This window comes from Phaenicophaeus curvirostris, chromosome 1 (assembly GCF_032191515.1).
Source record: "Phaenicophaeus curvirostris isolate KB17595 chromosome 1, BPBGC_Pcur_1.0, whole genome shotgun sequence".
Classification (NCBI taxonomy): Eukaryota; Metazoa; Chordata; class Aves; order Cuculiformes; family Cuculidae; genus Phaenicophaeus; species Phaenicophaeus curvirostris.
Window position 1 is genome coordinate 169,426,493 of NC_091392.1, and position 12,903 is coordinate 169,439,395.

Consider the following 12,903-nt stretch of genomic DNA (forward strand, 5'->3'; position numbering starts at 1 on the left):
GTCACATCCTAATGAAGGAAACAAAATAAAAAGGACCCTGAAATCTCATTGAGTTGATTTGCTTTTCTCCAGTCTTTGTAAGACACTTAATCTTCAAAGGAATACTACAGGCATAAACCCTGGGCACTTGAATAATTGTTCATCCGCAGAGGAAATAATCCAAGTGATCCAAAATTTGAAGTCCAGATAAAATTATCAAATGAAATTAGAATATAAACTCCTTAAAATATGGCTAGCATAGGTAAAAATAAGCTAACCAGTATAAACCAGATTGTGATTTGGTTTTCAACTAGGTAGATCTAAATTGACAGGATAAAAATGGAAACTGAAATTACAATATCCCAACCACAAAGAGAGGATACCACAAACTGAATAATACGTTTTTTCAAGGACTGACTATGACAGCCCAACAACAAAAGAAATACCATTGGTGCTATAGATGTTGCGACATTGAAGGAAAATTGTGTCTTTTCTCATTTCTTTGAAATTATCTTCATTTCTAGTATGCTATCCAGAGAGAAAATTCATTCTATTGAGTCTTTTCCAATATCAACTCTGCTATCAAGGCATATTAAATGTGAAATAGTATTCATTAAGTTTAAAGCTGCCAAAACTATATTCATACTCATGTAAGATGAAAACTTCATGCATCATAGGACTGATCTTGTGAAAACTTTTTCAATACACAGCAGCCATGTGTGAAAAAGTGGCAAACATAACCATCATAAACTGATTGTCACACTTTGGTAACTACAGTTTATTCTTAATGTACTCAGCATCAGTAAACAAAATAATTGTATTAGGAGGAAAAAAAAGTTGTAAATCTGAGAGAAATATTACAGAAACATGGTCAAACTCTAAACTTTGTTTTGATTTTATGAACTGTGTGTTGTTCTAGAAAATTATTTCTGTCTCTCTAGAATAAGCAAAGGTTAAAAAACAAACCAAAACAATGTTGTGTCGGGATTCCTGGAAGGAAATTACTGACATTAAAAAAGCTATGGCAGGCAAGGAAAACAGGACACTTTGATAACATTGATTTTATCTATTCCTATGAAACAAAGTGTGAGTAGGTACAGCAGATTCTGTCTTATTGCATGAGATCCTGAATAGGATAAAACAGAGCACTCAAAAATGAAAATAGTAACTGTTAGAAAGAACACATTTGGTTCAGTCATGGGTGTATCTATAGCAACTGAGGTCTGGAGTCTCAAGCATCGCAGCCAGGAGATTTCCACACATGAAGGGATAACACTGAAAGAATTGAAAGTAAAGGCAGAATTTGGGCCTACTCTGCTCAAAAAGCCAAAAAGAACAGAGATTTAATGTTTAAGATCCCAACCAAATAGCCTTATGGGTATCCAGAAATCCTACCAGTGCTGTAAGGCCAGTATTGAAAAGCTTTAGTGTAGATACTAATCTTTTAACCTAGAAAATCTGACTCAACTTTTCTTGCATATGTTTCAACCTCTGTAGTCTTTCCACTGTAAAACAGCAGTCAAACAAATATTGGTATGCTTATCTAAAGATTTTGAACACAAAAATTGTTTGTGTGGATTCAAAAGGGAATTTTAACCTCCTTTTCTGCCCTATAGTAAATTTTGTCCATAGATTATTATTACATCAGTAGATCAGTTGCGCAGTAACAAGGGATGTCAAATTTACGATATGTTTATTTATACTTCTGTGTCTGTTGAAAAGACAAATGAACTGTGCAATGTCAAGGAAAGTGAAGAATGCTCTGGATGTTTGAATTCTTTTAAACCCCACATTGTTATACAATTTTCACAATAAATTTATAGTCTTCCTCAGTATCATCACTTATTTTCAATATTCTAAAATTTAAAAAAGATTAAGTACATTAATATGCAAACAATATCTTCTCTTATAATGTATTTTGTTTGATTCAATATTTTAAATGTTAAACTATGATTAATAACTCATCACAATGAATAAATTTGTAAGTCTGATAAACAATTTTAATCAGTATTCAGTTTATATGCATGATTTTCATATTTAAGCAGTTTTATGAATATTAGAAAAGATAGGGAAATTTGCTAAGACTGATGATTTTCCGGTCAGTAGGGCATCATTGGAGGAATCTGGAAAAGAGGTTGCTCATGGGTATGAAATTACGACAGGGAGGCCAGGTCACCCAGTTTCAATTGCAGAGTAGCTGTGGAACCTTTCCATTCCTTTTAACCCAACTAGAGTAGCATCTGAAGGCAATTCAGATCTTTTGGCTTTATAGTTCCTAACAGTTATGCACCTGAACAATTATTCAAAGAGATGCAAATAAGCTCTTAAAATCTGTCTATAATGTATGGCAATGTTACAGACTTCAGACATCTGCTAAGTCAAAACTACTAAGTATTTCTGATATCTACTAGTCAAGAAGAAATTAGTGTGGCTAAATTCTTAGTGTTCTCTAAACAACAGGTGCCTTCCTTCGCATTGGAGTTGACAAGTACACATTTTCTAGAAAATTAGAAGGTCACGTAAAATGTAAATGGAGAGAAAACACTGAGGCTAGGCAAAAAAATTAGAAGAATTGCTGTCTATCTGTTTATCAACAGTGATTGGTTTTCACAACAAGGAAATAGAATCATAGAATTGTAGAACCACAGAATCATAGGATCATAGGAATGGGGAGATCAATTTTATAACTTCAAATTTAGGGCATTTTTCCAAACGTTTAACATTCCCCATAGTTTGGATGACCTCCTTAAATTTAGGTGATATTTTAAATCTCCGCTTATTTTAGGCATCACCATAGTGTCTTTCTGGATATGTTTCAAAATCTCCAGGCCATCTAGTAAGTCATCGGTCATTGTCTTCAATGATATGCATCATACCTATCTAAAAAAAAAGATGTAAGAAAGTTGTTCTACATTTATTTGGAATTTTACCTCAAGTTCCCTGCAGTAGAGAATGACATAACATAATAGTCTTCAAACATTTTTGTTGTTACCAGAATACAATATTGGCAATCATTAACAAATAGTTAATTACTGCAATTTCTCTGAATTTATATTCACAAAGCCATTAGTTACATTTGCTTTTATTGTGATCCTGGCTGTTCTTAGTTGCTTAGAAGGGTCGAAGTCAGCTCAAACGGAAAGTTTCCAAGAAAAAACTAGATGGTACAAGAAACAGTACTAGTGATTTAGTAGGCAACATTTTCCCCTCTGATTCAACACTGAATCAGTGCCTCTGCTTTTAAGGGTCACCCTGCAGTAGTGAGGATGATATTTCAGATGAAAAATTAGACTTAAGAACTTTACTTTTTCTGGTCAAATAAAGTACCACTGCATATATTTATCTTGTCTTCATTGCCAAGTAATCTCTTGCAGAATTACATTTTTATATTTTGTTTCAATAGAAGTAGTTTATTGTTGTTTTGGTTTTGTTTTCTTTTCACTTTTTGGTTTAAACTATTGAATATCCACTGGGCAGAGTTACTTTGTCCCTTGAAAGAACTTTCATATTCTATATCCTTTTCAGTGATGACATTTTTCTAACGTAATTTTTACTCCCATGCAGGTATTGTAAAGCAGTGGAAAAATGTTCTTAAGGACACTAGAATCCCTTTCAGTTGAGGCTTTTCAGAATACATTAGACAGACTCTTGTCAGAGACAACATCTGTGCACCTGATCCCATTTCAATACAGAATAGAACTGAACAATGACTGTTTTTTCAAGTCCTTTCAAGCCCTACAGTTTTCTTATTCTTGCTTTTAGTGCTGATTAGAAGTGCCATTGAATACTTTGTTTAAAGTTATCTCTTTCCATGGAAAATGTCAGTAATAATACAAATAATGATAACAAATAAATAAAAAAATACTCTAAGTGACTAATCTTCAAGTGTTTCAGGCAGTAAAATCCTGAAATATAACAAAATATAACTGCAGAAGCTTTCAAGCTGTTAGGTAAAGGTATGTCACTGAATTGATCCTTGGCCCACAAATACTGCTGACTTACAGTACAGTATAAATACACTGATCATCTACATTGTCATATTCTCTTCCAGAGCAATAATTGCACTTTCTTTCTATAACAGTCCCTCAACATTTACCAAAACAACAGAGGAAAAATGGACCACAACATAAAAGCAAAAACTCTTAGGAACAATGTTGATGCTGACAACAATAAATACATAAATCACCTAAAACACACAGGAGTTCAATACTAATACTTCACTAGCAATTAAAAATAATCAAATAGATTCTTGAGATAAATTCTATACAAAGAATTTTAGGCAATAAAATAAGTGTTTTCCTTCAAAAAAGGAAAGAAACCAATGTAGCATATCATAAATGTTTATATTTAAATAAAATGTTCAAGTTTTGAGGCTGATATATGTTTTTACAAGCTAGATAGTGCCATTTATTTGACCTCTTCCTTTAGTCTGGGCAGCATTCGTTCATTTAGTTGACAGCATTCCTAAATATATTTTATTACTTTATTGAAAATGATCTATCTACTGAAAAATGACATACAGAAGAATATCTGCATCAAGATCTAAATCAGACACCAATCAAAACTGCTCTGTTAAATTACATGGCAAGTGGCCAAACTCTCAACTGCTGTGAAAGACCTCAGTTTTCTGAAAACGAGCTCAACAAAGTCGTGGAACAGTTTGGAGGAATTTCTCTAATATTTCAAGAAGCAGCAAAAGTGAATAAGACATAAAGAAACATGAGAAAGTAAGTATAGCAGAGTGGAATACCTATATAAATATATGTTCAGACAGTGTACTACAATAACACTTATGAAACAAAGAGACAAAAAGCAAAAAAAAATATGGAAAGATCACTGGCACAGGCTACTTCGGAAACTATTGCTTTTAAGGGTGTTCTGCAGAATTACTTTACATCCAGAAAATGGACAGGAAAAAATACCCCACCTGGATTTGGGAGGAAATTGCTAAGTTCATTCCACAAACTGCGTTTAACACTTATCCTCTCAGGAAAGAAAAAAGAATACTGTGTGGCAGTAAAGTCTACAGAAAGTTGACCCATACATCTCAGCTTTATGCATTATAAAGTTTTTTCACATATTGCCATGCCCCGATCCATGAGCTACACACTCATATTTGGGGGTTATTTTGACCTGTACAGTCAAAGAAAGTGGTTCATTTACCTGTGCGACTATCTGGAGGACAACAAGGTCACTCCCAGAGTGAAATAAAATAAAGAAATGTAACATTTATTCTGGTCACAAACAAAATAAACATAAAAAAAAAACTCAGGTTCACACCTGAGAGGCAAATCCCCAAAGTCGTGGAAAACAGATCTCAATCTGCTCAGATTACAGTGTGATCGCTAGAACGCATCTTAGGTCACTCAGATTCGATGCGACACACATCGATGCCAGTCAAGAAAACACAGTAAGTTAAGTGATAGGAAGAGAGAGAAAGAGCAGGAGGGGAAGGAGAGAGAGAAGAAAAAAGGAAGGAAGGGGTCACCACCACAATGGGCAGCAGCAGTTTCTTGGGAACACATGGTCTCTCCAGCAGCAGCAGCAGCTTCTTCCAGGCCATGTGGTCCAGCATGGTCCAATTTGAGTTATAGATACTTGCACCCCTGGCTCCTTGCAAGTTCTTTTATAAGGCCTGTCCATGCCCTATCAGCAAGTGAAGGGTGGTCTTTCCATGCGTGTTCAGAAGCTCCTTCAGTAGGGCCTAGCCAGGGCAGCCAGGTGTGGGGAGAGGGAGCGAGGGAGAAAAGTGCCCCCCACCGAACCTCCTCTCCCACCGCTACTCATTGCCAGTCCCACAACAAGGCCCTCGGACAGCAACCAGGCAGCCCTGCTCACAGCGTTTAATACAGACAGATCAGTAAAGTTGGAATTTACACACATATAGAGACTAAGGAATACTTTATAAATTACTATTTTTAAAAAAAAAAAAAACAAAAAAGTTAGAACATAAGACTGGTTATGATTAAAAATGAGAAGCAGATGAAGTTAATTGAATGCATTTCCTATGTGAAATTATGCACTGATCTATATAGATGTTAAGACTCCTGGCAGATGCCAGCAAATAAGGTTAGGATCAATCTGCCCTGGTTTCTAGTTATCTGACTAAGCATATATATTCAAGCTAATCATGGTAATCATTCTAGGCTTTTTCATAATCTGTGGAGAGTGATTTGTATCTACAGAGCCAAACCATCTCCCCCTAGGCATTTAAAAGAGGCAAATGAATCATTCTTAGCTTTTCAATCTACTATCTGAGAAAGGATAACCAGCTGAATTACAGACCTGTAAGTTTCATGTACCTCAGCTTCGAATTGAAGAATGGAAGAACTAGCCAAGGAGTAAGAAAAAAAGACTGATTTGATTACAAAGATGGTTGATATTTGCTGTTTTCTATAACGGCAAACATGAGCACTATCAGGAGGAAAATACTTGCTCATAATTTCCTACCTACTTGCTTTTGTCCTTGGGCAATTATCTGTCAAATGAGTTTGCAGATAGTGTGACCTAAATGAAACACATCTGAAAATTTTGTAATTTTATTTTTAGGCAGAAAATCAAGTAAAATTTGAAATATTCTTCACTTGTAATTTATAATTAAGGTTTCAGTATATGCCAAATCCTTCAGCTCTCACTTAGTCCATATCCAGATAACCTTTGCTTTTGAAGTCAAGCATCCGGCAAAATATGTAGAATCTGAAGAAATGCAATGAATTCTCCCAGACACTTTAAAAAATGAAGATGTCGGTGGGTTCTGTGCTCATTTCAAAGGGACCATCAGTATTAACCGTAAAAGTCTTGCCTCTCCTAAAATGCTGGGCTTTCTGTTGAAAGCCAAAAGTTCCATTTCAGAAAAGAAAAAAAAAAGTAATGAGACCTTATTACTTTTTTTTCATGTCACAGTGGCCTTGTCAGGAGTTACAATTTGAATCCTTATGTTCCTGTCTTAGGCTTCTGCTGAGTGAGTTTTGGAATTTTCTTGAATGTCTTTACTACTAATGTGATTTTTTTAGAACTGTGATATGAATCATCTAGTTATACTTTCTATTTTGTGCAATCAATATTTTTAAATATTCTCTCAGCGATAGATGTTTATATTCCAGAGGGATATATAAAACTGACAAAAAGTTAAAAGTTTTCAATTTATAAATTTTAAAGAATAAATGGAAAAAAAACCCCAAATGATCTATTTTTTTGAATTTATTTGGGAACTTCCTCCAGAGCTTCACAGTTAACAGAAAGATATTGACTCACCTTCACAAGTTTTCCTTGGAAAAGAGAGGATTGTCTTTGTGGTTTGCACATACCCGGAATACTGTTTATTTGTCCTTGAAAAATGCTGAACTCCTTTTATTGAACTTTCAGAAACATTAAATCTTATGGTGCTGTAAGTTTTCTATTGTTGCTTTGTCCGTGTAATTTCTTCCATCCAATCAGTAAACCTCAAATGTTCTTCACCTTCTTTGATCACACTCTAACACCTCAACATTAATTTAAAAATAAAATATAAGCTTCATCTTAGCTCTTTTGCTTTGCCTCTTCCCAATCTGAAAGAAGTTCAGCCATATTTTACCCATTTTAGGTGTGGCCATTTCTACTTGGTTGCAGATTGGTCTCCAGGTGTGTCCAGGTATTTTCTTTCTTTCCTTTGTATTATTCTGAGCATGAAGAAGGAGGTTTCTTTATTCTAGAGGCAGCAATATCAAGGCAATGATCCTGTAACATTTACAAGAACGGTTTCAGTCTTTGTTAACTTATTCATAAGTAATAGAGCAGAGTTGGTTTAATTTTCTTGTTTGAAAAAATATGCGTGGGTTTTGTTTTTTTCCTACAGAAACTACATTGCATTGGCTGATGAAGAAATTTGGAACCAAAAGTCTACATTTTTTCAGTTAATAAAGATCTAATGGAAGATACTTCTTCTGGCACACTAAAATTCCGTTAAAGTCTGAAAAAATGTGTCATTCTATTTTTTCACAGAACTATTTTGATACGTTCTAGAAAGTAAAGTAAGCAAAAAACTACCAAATCCTTTAAATTTATCCTTATCTCTCAGGACATTTATCCCATTTGCTTGACTGCATCCTATTTCTTTACTGGTCTGCCTTCTACGGCATCTGCAGAAGAAATTGTTACATTAAGTTCTACATATCACCTTATTTAAACAATGAAACTGAAATTGGATATTTTTTCTGAAGATGAAGAAATTAGAAACTGCTATAGGACACATAGAAAACAATTACCTTGTTATAATTACAAACCAAGACAAAATTAAGGCAGATTTGAATAGCTCTAAAATATTAAATATAACACAGCCATGTGTTGTAATTGGAGACTAAAATAACTCAAGAGATACCACGCTATAAATCAAAGGCTAAGCAGAGGGCACATAGGGTGTTTATTATTCAACTATTATTCCACTAAAATCGCTCATAGAATGATTGGGTAGAATATGTGGTACCTGTACCTACAGCACTCTAATTATCATCATCTTAAGCTATTTTGAGAAAAGAATGTGCTCTTAGGCAGAAGATTTATAGAATCCTGTTAGACCTTTCTAATTGTTTTCAAGGTTGCTATAAAAATTTGAAAATAATTCTGTCTGTCTAAGCCATCATCCCTTTTTCAGTGATGTGGCTTAAAAGACACAGTTCAGTAATTGATATCTAAATCCTTTACAGAAGTGTTCTGCAACAGTTACAGAATTATATTTAGACTACTACAAGTAGTCTAAGGAAGGTTCTTTTAAATGAAAACATGATTTGTGCTGCCCTTTTTGCAAACTGCACTACTTTGACATAGTATTTTAAAAGTTTAAATGTTTTGAATACTTCTAATTAAACAATTGGACAATCTGGAATTATTATTATATATTTGACATGTGTGCTCTGTAAAACAAATTAAATTTGAGCTCATGGCAGCACCCAGTATCTGGGCTTTCACCTGATCAGATATGGTTACAACAAAAATATAAGTATATTGGTTCTATTGCTCGATTTCCTGTTATCTATTTTTTGCTGAGTAAGATAAGTTTAACACAATATGGGGGGAGGGCAATAAAACATTTAAGACTACTAACATTACTTAAAATAAAGCTTCTATGTTTAAAAACATTTATGTTTTATGAGCATGAAATATTTAAAGATACAAACAACTATTTAGTATCATTTACTTTAAAAGATAGTAGTTTGTGCCTTTTATATCATGTTTTTTTCAAAAAAATTAAAAACACAGTTCAAAATGGTCTGTGTATAACTCATTTAGATTATACTGATGTCATTTTCAAGAGTGCCTGATTTGATTCTAAACAACATTGATTTCTCAGGCTTAATTTTTTACAAAATATGTAGACAATAATAAGCAATGATTTTGAAGAAATAAACCTGTTTCCTTAGTGTAAATACATATACTTTCATTAAATTACATTCAAGTTTAAATAATATTGCTTTGTTAATGAAGGAGGCAGTTCAAACACTACTGATTCATCTCAAGATGGTCACAGATATTTTAAAGTAGGCACAACTTAAAACAGTAGAGTAAAATATACAAAGTGGATTTACCTTCAGGAAAACTACAAGGCTTTTTCAGCTGAGCAAACCCGTAGGATAAGGAAATCTGTGAGTACCAGAATTAATTGAATAGGAAAGAATAAGGGTCAAACCCCTTGTTAGACTGAGGGCTGTTAGCTTATCGGTCACTGTCATTTCAATGAATGCAAGACACAAGTAAGGTTCTTGATGAAGGGGACATTTGAATAAGAATTGAGTATAGAGACTCATAAGAGGTCAGAATTGATGCTCAGTATCCTGTTAAATATGGGTTGGCATGACAAGAAAGAAAGAAAAATTACTATTTAGTGTGTAATAGAAGAAGAAATGCCATTATTAAGGCATAAGCTTTAGATCAATGAAGAAAATTGTAAGCTGGTTCAAATTATGCAAAAGCAGAACTGGCCAGGACTGAAGGTGATGGCAAGTCAAAAGATTTATAATAGAATTACAGAATTATAGAATTATAGAATCATAGAATCTCAGGATGGTTTAGGTTAGAAGCAAACTTTGAAGATCACTTAGTGAAATTCCCCTGCCATGGGCAGAGACTTTCTTCACTTTGTTCAATGCCCCATTCAGCCTGACTTTGAACTTTTCCAGTGATAGGGCATCCACAGCTCCTCTGTGCAACCTGTTCCAGTGTCACACCACACTCCTTGCAAAGATTTTCTTCTCTCTGTCAAATCTAAAGCTACACTCTTTTGTTTTAATACCATTGTCCCTCATCCTATCACTATAAGTCTTCATAAAAAAAACCATTCTCTCCAACTGCCTTATAATTCCCCTTTACATACTGAAAGGCTGCAATAACATCCCTGTGGCTAAACAACCCCAACTCTTGCTGAAAACTGGAAGGAGTGGCTAATACACCAGAAGGCCATGCTGCCAGTCAGCATGACCTCAACAGGCTGGAAAGCTGGATGGAGAGGAGCCTATTGAAGTTCAACAAAGGGAAGTGTAGAGTCCTGCACCCAGAGAGGAGTAACCCCATGAGCGATTGCAGGTTAGGGGTTGACCTACTAGATAGCAGCTCTGTGGAGAAGGACCTGGTAGACCACAAGCTAGCCATGATCCAGCTCACAGCCACGAAGGCCAGTGATACCCTGATGTACATTAAGAAGGGTATGGCCAGTAGATCAAAGGAGGGTATCTTCTCCCTTACTCTACCCTAGTAAGGCCCTGTCAGGAGTACTATGTCCAGTTCTGTGTTCCCCAGCTCAAGAAAGACAAGGAACTACTGTGGAGGGCCACAAAAGGGATTACAGGACTGGGTCACCTCTCTTGTGAGGAAAAGCTGAAAGATCTAGATCTGTTTAGCCTGAAGAAGAGAAGACTGAGAGAGGATCTCATAACACTTATAAATATCTAAAGGACGGGTGTCAAAAGGATAGGGTCAGACTCTTTTCCATAGTCCCCAGTGACAGGATAAGGGCCAACAAACACAAACTGGAACAAAGGAAGTTCCACCTGAACATGAGGAAAAACTTATTACTGGGAGGGTGATGGAGCACTGGAACAGGCCGGTTTAGATTCTCTTTCTCTGGAGATGATCAAAACCACCCGTATGCATTGCTTTGCAACCTGCTGTAGATTAACTTACTTTAACAGAGGGATTGGATTTAGATGATCTCCATCTCCAGTGGTGCCTTCCAACCCTGATAATTCTGTGATTCTTTAATAAAGGTTGGTAGTTGCTTATCAAAACTATTATATACATCAAATTTTATGGAAGATAGGCACATTTCCTCACCTAAGAGCTGATACTAGTTTTAAACTCATATTAGTAAGGCACCTGTTTCTATATAAGAAACAAGTCAAACTGGTCACTGGAATTAGTAGATGTCATTTTCTTTTTAAGTGTCTGGTCTATCAGGGAAGGAACATTGCTTTCACACCAGAGAATATGGCAACTTAGTACTAATGTTTAATACAGCAAAGTGACTACCTTCTTCACTGAAGTTTTAGCTCTGAAAGAGGAAAAGGCAATGAGGTCCAAACAGACCTGGGCACCTGCTACAATTGCTCACAGAAGATAATAACAGCCATTTACTAGGTACAAAGAATAAAACAAACTATGACCTGCAAAATATTTTTTGCTAAATGGCTCCCAAATGAGTAAATAAAGCTGTGTCCTAATTTAAGTGCATGTCCTCCTACAGAACAGGGAAACACTGGAAGCTAAAGTCATCTAAGTTTGCAATATTTCACTAAACCTCATTTCAAAGGCGTATTTTCTTCATTTAGAAATATAGTGCATTTTCACACTAAATTTCTTTCGCTTTCAGTAGAATTTAATACTTGTTGAGGATTTAAATCTCATATTATTTATAATTTATTATGTTAAAAATTATAGTCAAAGAAAACGATTTATTATTTTAGCAGTTGACTAGTCATTTGAACTTTTCTTTACAATCAGTATAATGGGAACTGGAGCTCAGTTTCATGAGTTAGAATGAAAAGGAATGAGTTTGCAGAAAGGAGAAGGGGGAGTGGAGGAGAAAGGGAAGGGGAAGGGGAAGGGGAAGGGGAAGGGGAAGGGGAAGGGGAAGGGGAAGGGGAAGGAAAAGGAAAAGGAAAAGGAAAAGGAAAAGGAAAAGGAAAAGGAAACGGAAACGGAAAAGGAAAAGGAAAAGGAAAAGGAAAAGGAAAAGGAAAAGGGAGGGGAGGAGCTGCAATAATTCATATAATTTGTTTCCTGTGTATCAAATACAAAGGATATCAGTGAAAACTTGTATTCCAGACTAGATCTTTGACTCCATATAGACTGTATTACTACTGACAGTAGTAAGAAACTAAGTCACAGAACAATTTAAAAATTTAAGTAATTTCCCTGGAATTTATATACATTTGATTGATAGAAACTCAACCAACAATAGCAGGAGTTACTGATGAAATCTCTTAACAGTCCCCTTAAGCTGCTAATGCAGACTAACGCAGTGAATACAGGAAATGTTTTAAAGCTATTGATTGCAAATTCTGCCCTAAACTGTATATTAGAGAGATTGACAGAAATCACGTATTCTTCTTAAGCTTCTGGTAAAATTGTTACTGACTCTTCTGTTCTGACCACAGTTACATACAGCACTATTTACATTTTGTTCTGACACTGTTCCAGGACAATAACAACAATCATGACCTCAGGCCTTAAGATCCAGTATATATTTTCCTGCAATTCCAATGGGTTGTTCTGATTACAAAGCCAGGAAAACAAGTTTCAGGTCCAAAGCACTGAGTAATTTGTATGATTTTAGTTTGAAATACTTCTGGACATTGGAAGCTGAGGCACAAATAGAGTGTGACCCTGACCCGTGATCAGGCAGAAAACTGGGTGAAGGGGTAAAAATCTTTCACCAATTGCTTCCTCAACCTCCAC